A 13,423-nucleotide genomic window follows, 5' to 3' on the forward strand; every position below is an offset into this window, starting at 1 on the left:
AACTATGAACAAAACATGGTTTTAAGTTGTGTGACCTTAACTTTAAGCAATGTCTTGAGGATCAATTAATCTAGCATATCTTTACATAAGTCAACCATACCAGGACTGGAACGACTTAGCTTAGTTGCCCAGAGGTGTAACATCAGTTGGCTTATTTTAACCCCACGTTGTCTTGCCCCTTTAAAAAAAATAAAAAATTGAAAGTCACAGTCTGTCTGACGTACCTGGCTTAAGATGTTTTGTGAAAGAGGCCACTGATTTCCCGTCCGCTGATGTTTCTGATGCCAGGAGGTTATGTAGCAAATCCTGTAAGTATTCTGAATGGTCGGTTTTCAGAATATTTTGACGTTTAGCAACTTTTGCACTTCCAACAAGATATTTACAAATAATTTTAAACCATTTCTGTAGCCTGCCAGGGTTAATTTTCTATTTCTATTTCTATTGTGTCTATTGTGTCCTCACTGAAGACACAACGTCTGTATACAGAAATAGTAGGTAGGTCTCATATGCCAAATCATGAACCAAAGGAGTCAAAGTTTTCTGCCTTGCCCTGATCGACTGATTTGTTTCCAACAAAAACGCATGGTCACTTACTGCCAAGTTTTGCTTCACCAGTTGTGGTGAAAATGTTCAGGTCAACTTGCTTGTAACACCATGAAATTTCAAATAAACATCCATATTTTTACAGCAGTTACACATAACCAATCGTAATTATCCCACATAACAATCCCACAACAGTCCACCTAAGCATAGTTATAAACCAACCCACATTTGATCAATTATTGTTTGAAGACTCATCTTTCAAGACTTATTTCAGAAGATATTAATTATACAGCTACATTTTAAGAGATGAGATTAAAATCTGTGTTCAGTTATTGTCAGCAGACTCACAGTAAACCAAACGCGTCCCTAAACTTTGTTTCAATTGGAGCTTGTCATAATTCTAGAAAACTTTTTGGGTTCAAACGGAGAATGTCAGAAGTGAAAAACAGAGAGTGTAAAACGTTTCTCTGAGGCCACAAAAAAGGTAATATTTTTTATGTGCAAAGTCAATAGCTGCAAATGTGTTTTTATACTCATGCAAAATAATGACCTTTTAAAAATCATGCACACTGCATAGTCCTTCCTAATGCATATTAAAGTGGGTTTGATAGGCAAGTTCCAAGGTTAGCCATAGATGGCACAATGACACCCACACTTTGACAGCAATTATGTGTAATGGCTGCAATTGCACATAATATTTACTAGTTTTTAGTGTGCAGGACATTAAAATGACATGAAATTATGATATTGTTAAATTTTATGATAAAACATTTAATTGCAGTTACCCTAATTTTCCCCACTCTCTCCTCTCTTTTCCATCATCACAATGACCACACAACTCTTAATTTCTGTCACAAAGTACAAGACTATTGTGGAAGCACAAAACTGTGTTTGATTAGATTAAAAAGTGTTATTATTTTTACCATTTTAAGATGAATTCTGTGAAGAATTGTTCACTCTTTGTAAGCCTTCTGATAATAGTTTACATTGGGGAATAGTTCCTGGCGAGAGGAAAGACTAATGAGCTTGTTAGTGCAGTTCAGCCAGGAAATCTCATCACTGCAGCCAGGTCACTGTGACAATGGAATTCAGCAACCAGATAACGGATGAAATTGTTATTATAAACTGTCATGTACGCCAATTTGATGTTTTCCAGATGTCTGGCCGGAGTGTATTCCCGGAAAAGTAGAGAAAAGCAATGTTGAAGGTGCCCAGAAGGTTTACGTAAATGAGTATGATGATGTCAATTGGTCAGGATGCAATACAATACACACCGATGCTTTGTATCTGTATAAAAACCGCCCTGTAAAGACTGAAACCGGGGAGACTTCTGGAAGTTTTGATGAAGATGATTCTGTGTGTTTTTGAAGAATAAAAGTTCCCCCAGGTGGGGATTGTTTGAGAGAGATATTTCTGAGTTCTGTTTTAATTATTTTAGCTCAGTGATAAGACCGCCCGCTCCTAAATATTAGTGATCCCGATGTGATTCAATCTACAGGGAGAGGTTTGCAGTCACCCCTCCGGAGAGGAGCCTGGGTGGCTGTGGTTCGGGGCCCACAACAAGAGAAGGTGAGTTCTTATCTTTTGTTGAAAGAAATTCAGCTCCTCGGACCCTCGACTGAGGGGGTGTAGATGGAGACTTTGGTCTCTCTCTTTTTCTCTCTTCTCACAGTCTCCACGGTTTCCTGCATGCAGGAAGACTACCAAAAAAACATATAGTTGGAATTGGCTGAAGGCTGTCTTAAAAAGAGTAGTGCGCACCCCCAGCTTTTTCGTGGTGCCAGGGCAGACATAAGTCTATACTTTAGTCTTTTTAACAAGATCACATTACTACTTCTGCAGAACACAAATCACTACTGCTCACCATAGAGATCTCAAACAAACAAAAAAAGAAAACACTGCAATCAACATTGTAACCTCCAAATTGTGTACATGTAAAATTTCAACAGCTGTGGCCTTTTCCAGCGCTTTTTTGCCCTCCAGGCATCACTATGAGGCACTCTCTTACCTCAACTTACCTTTTCTAACAGGTTTTTATATATATATATAATATATATAGTGCCTCATAGTGATGCCTGGAGGGCAAAAAAGCGCTGGAAAAGGCCACAGCTGTTGAAATTTTACATGTACACAATTTGGAGGTTACAATGTTGATTGCAGTGTTTTCTTTTTTTGTTTGTTTGAGATCTCTATGGTGAGCAGTAGTGATTTGTGTTCTGCAGAAGTAGTAATGTGATCTTGTTAAAAAGACTAAAGTGAGTTAAGCAAACAATTAACTCGTGAGCTTACACAAAGTAAGAGAATTCATCAATTGGGACATCAACAATACTATAAATTAGGTTTGAACTACAGACACCGAATTCAAAACAGGGTTAGCAACAGAATATGAAGTGAATGTAAGCTGGGTTGGAAGAAGGTTATGTGGCAGAAATGTCAAAGAAAGGAAAACAGAGTATGGTGCAGATCAATTTACAATTACAATGAACATAAGGGATGACAGTTTTGACGCGGAAGTGAGATTAGAAACCCATTGGAGTGAAGATAGTAATCATGGATCATGAGAAATCCAGACACAACCGCAGCAGTAAGAGACGTAGGGGATTTGGAGCGTATTGAGGATACAACGTTAAATGCTAAAGTAGAAATGATGGAGTGAGATGTGTAACCTGATCCTTCCTCCTAAGAAACAAGAGATAACTTGTTGGGCAGGAGCATAATTATTTCTAGATTAGGTCTCACAAATGACAAACGGCGAATGTGCAGTTGGTACTGCTGGTGATTCAAATGATCAGATTACAGTAAAAAATCATAAAAATGTAAAATGTGGTTTACAAGTTGTAAAAACAACCTGTGGATGGACTGTGGAAATGGACGTGATAGCTCTTAAAATAGAGAAAACATATGAATTGAGACTAGAAGAAGCTACAAATGGTGGAATAGTAGAGTCAATTATGTTTTGGAAAGTTCCAGACAAAGAAAGCGTATTAATTGAAAACAAGTGTTATTCGCTGTTTACAGTTACTAGTAGAACTCCCACGATTGTGACAGATAAAGACAAACAAGATGAAATAATTCTACCCCAGGTATATACCACGCAAAAATTCATTGCGCCCACTACAATAGTAAGCACAATAGCAAACCCTATAAACAGTACAAATATTATGCCCTCGTTGGCACCCACTAAAAGGCGACTGTGGCTCAGTAGAAAGAGTAGTCATCTTGCAATCAGAAGGTTGTGGGTTCGATTCCAGCTTCCTCCTGCCATATGTCGATGTGCCCCTGGGCAAGGCACTTAACCTCAAGTTGTCTACCGATTGGTGTATGAATGTGTGAGCGTTAGTGAGTGCGATTGGGTGAATGTGGCTCTAGTGTAAAGCGCTTTGAGCGGTCTGTATGACTGGAAAAGCTCTATATAAGTTCAGTCCATTTACCATTTATTTATTCAAAACAACATTAAGTGCATTGATTGTTAAATGGAGAGTCGCCTTAACTAACACTAGTGGAGTTGAGGAGACCACTACGTATGGTAACGCAGTAGAACAGTCTAAAAACACTACACTTGTTCTGTTTTAATTATTTTAGCTCAGTGATAAGACCACCCGCTCCTAAACTATAAAGCTCCATCCAACTGGCTAATTGTTTTAAGGACAAACAGAGTTTGGATTCATGAACCCTAAAGATTTACAGCTAACCAAATATAACATCCAAGTAGTTTTTGGCAGTTGCACTCAAACACACTGAAAGTACATTGATGACTGCAACTTGATATATTTTGCAGCTCTAATAAGGAGTATCTTTTCTGAACCATCACCCTTGTTTCAGCTTTCCACCTTGTCTCTTAAGCTGTCCACAGACTGTGAATCTTGTCATTTGTTGTAGAGCTCTTATTATTGCTGAATGAGTTTGCCTGAGAAACACTTTAGAGCACTGCAGAAACATTCCTAACTTTTATCTTTAACAACAGAAACAGCATGCTAAAATAAGGAGAACAAGGATATGTTTGAGCTCATGCATAAAACAGATCGAACAAAGACGACAGAAGAAGCAGGAAGAGGGGAACATGGTGTTTATTTTAATAATGAGCTCTTGTCTTCACCGTTTCCATATCCAGCTGGTTCTTTTGTTCTTCTCGATGCAATTCATCTGCACACTGGCAACTTGGGTCAAAAGCACAGTTCCTTTCTCAGATGAGTCCTATCACAGTGCCTGGCCAAAAATAGTTATAGTTGCTACATTTTTTGGTTCAACTGCAACAAATGTTTTTCGGGGTATTGTTTTCAAAGACTGTTTGCAATAATAAAAGATTTATTTTCACCCAAATGTGCAATAGTTATGAGACACCGCTGAAAGCTGAAGAAGACGCATCATGTTTGGGACGCTAAACATTGGTATCAATGCATGAAACAGTGGTCAACCAGGAAGAAGGTAGTCATGGCTAAGTCTGCAGCCTGAACATTAGCTCATTGTGATGATTTATATGATAATTAAGTGAAAAGGAGGAAGAGAAATATGATCTTAAGAGCAGTAGCTCAGAGACCTAACTGGTTATGTTCAAATGTGCTTTGTCATGAGCCCAGTCTCAATGTAATTTTACAATGATGCCAAAAGTAGTGAGACAAACTCAAATTTATAACACTAAAATTACTCCCATGAACTAAATTAGCAGAATAACCTACTTCAAAATACAGACTCATGCTGTTAGTGCATGTCTCACTTTTGTCCACATAAGTCTGTGTTTTACTCATGGGGGTTAACTGTACCTCACTAATATAGTTGTACAACATTATTCCAGGGACATTATTTGTCATGCCTCTAAAACTTTGTGACTCAGTCTACAGTTTGTTTTCTTACAAGATGTCATTTGGGCCCAAAATGCCCCTTAAAGCTAATGCTATACATGTCATGTTTGGAAGGGAAGTCAAATGTTCTCATCTTCATTTGACTCATTTGGCTAAAACAAAGGAAAAACAATGGTGCTACATCTAATTATTATGGGTAAGTATGTAAGTGCAGTGTTTAAAAAAAGGAACTCCTTGCCATCTTCCTAACCTTTAGCACCCTCCACAGAATCTCTATCAGATTCAAGTCAGAACGCTTGCTAGTCCACTATTGGGTTTGCCTAAATAATCAATATTTCAATATAATCAATGTAAAGAATATATTTACGAGCCACTAATTTCGGCCAAAATCAATAGAAACTGAGCCATTTGTGTCTCACCAAGTTGGTATACAACTTCGTACACCAGAGCTGCTGGCATATGGGCAGGTTTTCCCACCTGCAAAGATGTAAAAGTCTTTCAATTTTATCATAGCTTCTATTCAACTGTGAGTGACGGAATCTAATAACTCAAATCCAGAAAATCACATTTTCATATTTTTAAGTAATTAGTTTGTATTTTATTGCATGACACAAGTATTTGGTCACCTAAAAACCAGTAAGAATCCCAACTCTCACAGGCCTGTTAGTTATTCTTTAAGAAGCCCTCCTGTTCTCCACTCATTACCTGTATTAACTGCACCTGTTTAACTCGTTATCTGTATAAAAGACACCTGTCCACACACTCAATCAAGCAAACTCCAACCTCTCCACAATGGCCAAGACCAGAGAGCTGTGTGAGGACATCAGGAATACAATAGTAGACCTGCACAAGGCTGGCACGGGCTACAGGAAAATAACCAAGCAGCTTGTCGAGAAGGTAACAACTGTTTGCGCAATTATAAGAAAATGGAAGAAGTTCAAGATGACAGTCAATCTTCCTCCGTCCGGGGCTTCATGCAAGATCTCACCTCGTGGGGCATCAGTGATCATGAGGAAGGTGAGAGATCAGCCCAGAACTACAAGGCAGGACCTAGTCAATGACCTGAAGAGAGCTGGGACCACAGTCTCAAAGAAGACCATTAATAACACACTATGCTGCCATGGATTAAAATCTTGCAGCGCACGTAAGGACCACCTGCTCAAGCCAGCTCATGTCCAGGCCTGTCTGAAGTTTGCCAATGGCCATCTAGATGATCCAGAGGAGGAATGGGAGAAGGTCATGTGGTCTGATGAGATAACACTCACCATGTTTGGAGGAAGAAGGATGAGAACAACCCCAAGAACACCATCACTACTGTGAAGCATGGAGATGGAAACATCATTCTTTGAGGATTCTTTTCTGCAAAGGGGACAACTAAAGGGTGACTTAGGAGTGGTTCCATAAGAAGCATCTCAAGTTCCTGGAGGGACCTAGCCAGTCTCCAGACCTGAACCCAATCGAAAATCTTTGTATGGAGCTGAAAGTCTGTATTGCCCAGCAACAGCCCTGAAACCTGAAGGATCTGGAGATGATCTGTATGGAGGAGTGGTCCAAAATCCCTGCTTTAGTGTGTGTAAACCTCGTCCAGAACTACAGGAAACGTCGGATATCTGGAATTGCAAACAAAGGGTTCTGTACCAAATATTATGTTTTTTTGTTTTTCTGATGTATCAAATATTTGTCATGCAATAAAATGCAAATTAATTACTTAAAAATCACACAATGTGATTTTTTGTTTTTGATTTTTGCTTTAGATTCTGTCACTCACAGTTGAGTACTGAATTAAAAATTAAAGACTTATACATACTAGTGGGAAAACCTGCAAAATCTGCAGTGTATCAAATACTTGTTCTGTAGTTTGAAAAAAAGACTGAATAAGTTTGGTTTGGAATGCCAGAGAAAGTCTATTCTCTTCTAAAGAATGTGGCAGTACAACCGCTGCACAATGAGTCAACCAGGAACTTCTCTGAATACCTAAGTATTTTAGAGAAAAAAGTGAAGGCATCTGTCTGACACCTGAGGCTTAGCCAAAACGGGGTAACAGCTTAATGATCCCATAACGGCAACAAATCTACAACAAAATGCCTGGAAAAAGAAAATAAGGAAGGTGTTTCAATGACCAAGTACCATGGTGGGATCTTAAGAAGGTCATGGAGAAAGCAATGATTTAAAGGCCAAGTTTCTTCCACAGTCTTAAAAAAGGTTGATAAAAGGCAAATGTGGTTTCTCTAAGCTATTTAATCAAATTTTCTTCATGTTTGTTCTATAAATGACTGGAATCAAATTGTTTTTTTTACTCTTGAGGTTAAAGTTATATACATTAAGAACCTGTAAGAACCAGATAATTTTTATTGTCCTGACACTTAAACATTAGACTTAACCAAGTGGATTTTCTTTTACTCCTGATGATATACCAGATATCTTACAGATTTAAAAGTTGAAAAAGTACATCACACATTATTTACTTCATGGATAAATAGGCAAAGGCTTTTTTTGTAGCTGTAGTGTCTTTAATTTTAATAACCGCCTTTCTCAATAACTGACCCGTTTATTTTGTGTCTCTGTTGAGTCTAGTTAAAGCAGGAGGGTCCGTTATGAGCAGCACTTCACCGATGCGCCTCCACACAGCAAGCAGTTGTTGACAGGTTCAAATTATTGTATGCTGATGTTTGATTACTCGAGAAGAAATGCATCTCTTTTAATCTTTAAAAGATGACTAACTTTATGCATATCGAATACACGAGACAGATCAGCTTTCACTTCATTATTTATCTTCACTGTAATACACCAGTGCAGAGAAGCTGGGAAGCTTACAATGTTTACCAGAATCTCGAGTGAAGAGAGCTCCGCATTAATTAAGAAACCTAATGACTCAAACAGAGAAGCCATCAAATGTAAACTAACATGATACACAATATCAGGGATCTTCAGTGTGTGGCTAAAAGTCACCCAGCCAGGCTGGATTCCTGCAGCTTAAATAAAAGCATGTTCAAGTCGAGGTTAAATATTTAGGCAGAAAGGGAACCTAAAGTTATTATTGCAACCCTGGAAGCCCATTTTACTGAGTTTGAAAAGTCTTGCAAAGGAAAGATTGATATCCTCAGCAGGTGATGCATATTAAATCAAACCAGACAAGATTGTTTGCATGATTGATGCATTAAAAGCCACCCATGTGCAACATGACAGTGTTAGGATCAGCTTGCATTTTTCAGGGTTTCATGCTTTACATCATTTCTTTTGTAGGAACCAGCTTATAAGTAAACAGTAGTGTTTCCTTAAGTCTAATTTATCATGGCATTTTGAGGTCACTTTTTAATTAGATTTTTTTAGATTTTGCAGTCATTTTCCTTATTTAGTCCAGAAAATCTAATTAAAAATGGAAAAGATATAGTCCATATGTCCTGTCCAGACAAAACATTTTGACATTTTGTCTTGTGTACGACCACCCTTAATACACACTTCATTGGAGTCTGAATTAAACTTTAAGCTGCATAACTTCCACAGAAAATAGCAACAGAAGAACAAATCATTCATGCAATTGTTTCTCTCAAGGTTATATGTAGTCCACATCTCTATGTCCAAACATATTAACTGGTAATTGTTTCTCATGAAGCTGCAGCACCGTTCTGTAACAGAGGAAAACAGAAGATGGCCAAACACACAGGAGCCCAAAACAGGTAATCCACTTTCCCACTTGTTCACTGCTTACTGTGCATCTAAATGGAGCACAGTGCTTGCATTTAGATAAATATCTTAGTTAGCTATAAAGGATGACTCTTTTCAACATGGTTGTATTAATCCTTTTCATACACTTACAATTTGTTGGATCATCTAAATACAGACAATGCCTGCGGTTGATGGCACTCGGATGAAAAACTTTCAGCCTCTGGTTTGATCAGGTTTATTCAAGGGCATACAAGACAATCAGGTTGGATTGTATTAAATGCACTGGAGAAATCAAAGAACATGATCCTCACAGTGCTGCTGGCTTTGTCCAGATGACAGTGGGTTTGTTGAAGCAGGTGTATGATGGCATCTTCAACTCCAACTCCACAGCGATAAGCAAACTGAAGGGGGTCCTGATGGTTAATGGTTTGATTATTCAGGTGTGCCAACAGGAGTCTCTCTAGGACCTTCATGATGTGAGATGTCAGGGCAACAGGTCTATAGTCATTGAGGACTGATGGGTGAGTTTTCTTTGACACCGGAACAAGACAGGAGGTCTTCCACAACACCGGAACCTTCTTCTGGGCCAGGCTAAGGTTGAAGAGGTGCTGCAGAATCCCACAGAGCTGCTCTGCACAGGCCTTCAGGACTCTAGGGCTGACATGATCTGGACCTGCAGCCTTATTCCGATTCAGTCTCTCCAGTTGCATCTTCACTTGACTTCTTGAGACCACAGGTGGAAGGGGGAGGCAAAGGAAGCAATCATCATCTTCTGATAAGGTTGAAGGCAAACATGTAGAAACAGAAGGGTCTAGGGCTGAGGTGGAAGATAAAAAATGTGAGGTGTTACTGGACAGCTGTGGGTCCTGTGGGTCAAAGGAAGGTGGAATGTCTATTTGGCTGTGAGCAGGAGAGGAGGATGCGAAGCTTGTTTCTGAACTGAACCTATTGAAGAATGTGTTCAGTTCATTGGCTCTGTCCAGACCTCCATCAGTCTGATCATCCTTCTGCTTGAAGCCTGTGATCTTCTTCATCCCTGATTTTACAAGCACCAGGGTTTAAGCATTGCATTTATTGCCAACTATGGTGAAACACATGGACTAAACTTATTTAGCTCTTCACTAGCAACCATTTGCAACATTAATACACTCATATTTATATTGGTATGCAACAGTGTCTTGCCGGAGGACACTTTCACATGTGGTTGGGTGGACTATTGGCCCAAGCCACCGTCTGTAGAGACTGTCTCTGTGGAGTTTTGAAGAAAATCCAATTTGTGAAAGGTGCAGCAAAGAAGACAAATATTTTTAATGTACATGTCATTTAGAGAATTCTGTTTAATTTTCTTCCACATATTTAAAGTTAATGGCCAACTTACAGGGGTTGGACAATGAAACTGAAACACCTGTCATTGTAGTGTGGGAGGTTTCATGGCTAAATTGGACCAGCCTGGTAGCCAGTCTTCATTGATTGCACATTGCACCAGTAAGAGCAGAGTGTGAAGGTTCAATTAGCAGGGTAAGAGCACAGTCTTGCTCAAAATATTGAAATGCACACAACATTATAGGTGACATACCAGAGTTCAAAAGAGGACAAATTGTTGGTGCCCGTCTTGCTGGTGCATCTGTGACCAAGACAGCAAGTCTTTGTGATGTATCAAGAGCCACGGTATCCAGGGTAATGTCAGCATACCACCAAGAAGGACGAACCACATCCAACAGGATTAACTGTGGACGCAAGAGGAAGCTGTCTGAAAGGGATGTTCGGGTGCTAACCCGAATTGTATCCAAAAAACATAAAACCACGGCTGCCCAAATCACGGCAGAATTAAATGTGCACCTCAACTCTCCTGTTTCCACCAGAACTGTCCGTTGGGAGCTCCACAGGGTCAATATACATGGCCGGGCTGCTATAGCCAAACCTTTGGTCACTCATGCCAATGCCAAACGTCGGTTTCAATGGTGCAAGGAGCGCAAATCTTGGATTGTGGACAATGTGAAACATGTATTGTTCTCTGATGAGTCCACCTTTAATGTTTTCCCCACATCCGGGAGAGTTACGGTGTGGAGAAGCCCCAAAGAAGCGTACCACCCAGACTGTTGCATGCCCAGAGTGAAGCATGGAGGTGGATCAGTGACGGCTTGAGCTGCCATATCATGGCATTCCCTTGGCCCAATACTTGTGCTAGATGGGCGTCCCTGCCAAGGACTACTGAACTATTCTTGAGGACCATGTGCATCCAATGGTTCAAACATTGTATCTTGAAGGCGGTGCCATGTATCAGGATGACAATGGACCAATACACACAGCAAGACTGGTGAAAGATTGGTTTGATGAACATGAAAGTGAAGTTGAACATCTCCCGTGGCCTGCACAGTCACCAGATCTAAACATTATTGAGCCACTTTGGGGTGTTTTGGAGGAGCGAGTCAGGAAACGTTTTCCTCCACCAGTATCACGTAGTGACCTGGCCACTATCCTGCAAGAAGAATGGCTTAAAATCCCTCTGACCACTGTGCAGGACTTGTATATGTCATTCCCAAGACGAATTGATGCTGTATTGGCCGCAAAAGGAGGCCCTACACCATACTAATAAATTATTATGGTCTAAAACCAGGTGTTTCAGTTTCATTGTCCAACCCCTGTAGTCATTTAAGAAAAGATAAGCTCAATGTAATCATCACTGGTACTGAGAAAAATCAGCTGATGTTCAAATCGCTACCTGTAGCATCCAATCAGCCCAAACTCATTACATCTTATGAAATGTAAGTCCTTTTATGAGAGGGGATTTTCCCAACAGTTGTGCATGCTGCATTCAGATACAGCTGGTACACTAGGCTATCTAAATATCCGAATAACTCCAAAATGATTTAAACAGGTTTTATTCTCAAATATGGGCACAGGCTTTTAAAAACATTTAACTATCAACATTGACCATTTCAAGTCAGGCATTGGCTATACCGTCTTATATTACTTTATTCACCGAATAAAATCCAACCAAATAGGTATTTTTTTTTACTATATTCTGTAGACAAATTTAATTTCAGAAAATGACAGAGAAAAGTATTTAAAACTCTTGATTGAAGCACACCGAACCATTGCTTCAAAACGGTGAAGGCTATGATACTTATTAATGAGAGGGCAGCATGATTGTTCCAACATTAAGCTCAGTCTCTCCTCCCCTTTTTTCTTCTTGTATCAACACATCTCCCATTGTCCAGAGGCAGCAGAAAACATGGCCTGAAGGAGCAGAACTGTAGGAAGTGGGCAGCAGTGCCAGTCGTTATAAAGATGACTGATGTATGTAGCAGATACAGAGTGTTTTATGACCTGTAGCAGCACTCCATTTAACTGTGTGTAAAATTGATGACCTCTGTAAGCCACTACAGACCACTGAAAGCTGGTCTTCTACTTTGAGAGAAAAAGGGAGTCCTTTTTCTCATTTTGACAAGGTGGGAAGGTTTGATTGATTTAACTCTGCAGCAGGTTGGCCTTTTAGCATACAGACTTTTGATGGATTATCCTGTGTAGGTAAGAAGAAAGGAAGATGGACAAGGAGTAAATGATGAAAGGCAGGGTGTCTGAGAAGGGACTGGACAAGAAGAGAGCTAAAACCAAAGTAGTAACAAAAGATAAGGAAAGGTAGAAACCTGGAAAATCCTGAGGAACAGAGGACTTGAAGAACAGAAGGAGAAATGTATACTACAACGAATTGTAATCTGCCTTTACTACCACCCTGCATGTTCATGCTAACCTGGATTTCATTGACCGCTTGAGTGGAGCACATCTAGACCTGCTACTGTCAGTACAGCCAGACAGATGATCCTATATTTGACAAAAAAGCATTTATAATTCATAAAAGACAGGAGGGCTCTTATACTCCTTAGGTACACAGTTCCCTCCTTATTAAGATATAATAAAAAATCAATATTAAATAGCTTCATGATTAGCAAAATGTAATGAGCACTGCAAAAAATCAGATGAAAACTTTATGAAAAAGCCACTTGCAGGTCATATTTTTCAAAAACTGCAGGTTTTTGAAGGAATTTCAGTTTGAAAAGCTTGATCTGACTCAGGAGATGAAAATAAGCAAACATGCTCCCAAAAAGCTTTCTTTCCTTAAAATCTGTCATTACTTCACAAAATAACCTCTGCTTAAATAATTAGTTTGATTCATTGTACAGAGTTCAAGGTTTTCCAAATCTAAAGAGCTAGCTCCCATAAATGATTCCACAGAAAATATCTTGGACAATATTTTAAGTCAGTAGGCAAATTATTCAACCAATCAATCAGTTTTCAACTCGATCAATTAAGTTACCAGATACAATACTGCCTATAATAAATACTTAAGCCTGCAGGGTTTTCATTGTTCAAGTTGTTTAGGAATTTATTGTTCTGATAATTACAGCAAGGAA

The 13,423-nt window shown here is 39.3% G+C and overlaps 1 long non-coding RNA gene across 1 annotated transcript in view; it reads left to right on the top strand.

Moving 5' to 3' along the window:
* The window catches only part of LOC124881667, a 29,084-nt gene extending 20,089 nt beyond the window's left edge, over positions 1 to 8,995 (top strand). Inside the window, exons 2-3 of the long non-coding RNA XR_007041706.1 lie at positions 2,042 to 2,112; positions 8,956 to 8,995. This is a non-coding gene — a long non-coding RNA (uncharacterized LOC124881667). The remainder of the gene's footprint in view (positions 1 to 2,041; positions 2,113 to 8,955) is intronic.
* Positions 8,996 to 13,423: the final 4,428 nt, after the last annotated feature.

The sequence above is a fragment of the Girardinichthys multiradiatus genome, chromosome 15 (assembly GCF_021462225.1).
Source record: "Girardinichthys multiradiatus isolate DD_20200921_A chromosome 15, DD_fGirMul_XY1, whole genome shotgun sequence".
Classification (NCBI taxonomy): domain Eukaryota; kingdom Metazoa; phylum Chordata; class Actinopteri; order Cyprinodontiformes; family Goodeidae; genus Girardinichthys; species Girardinichthys multiradiatus.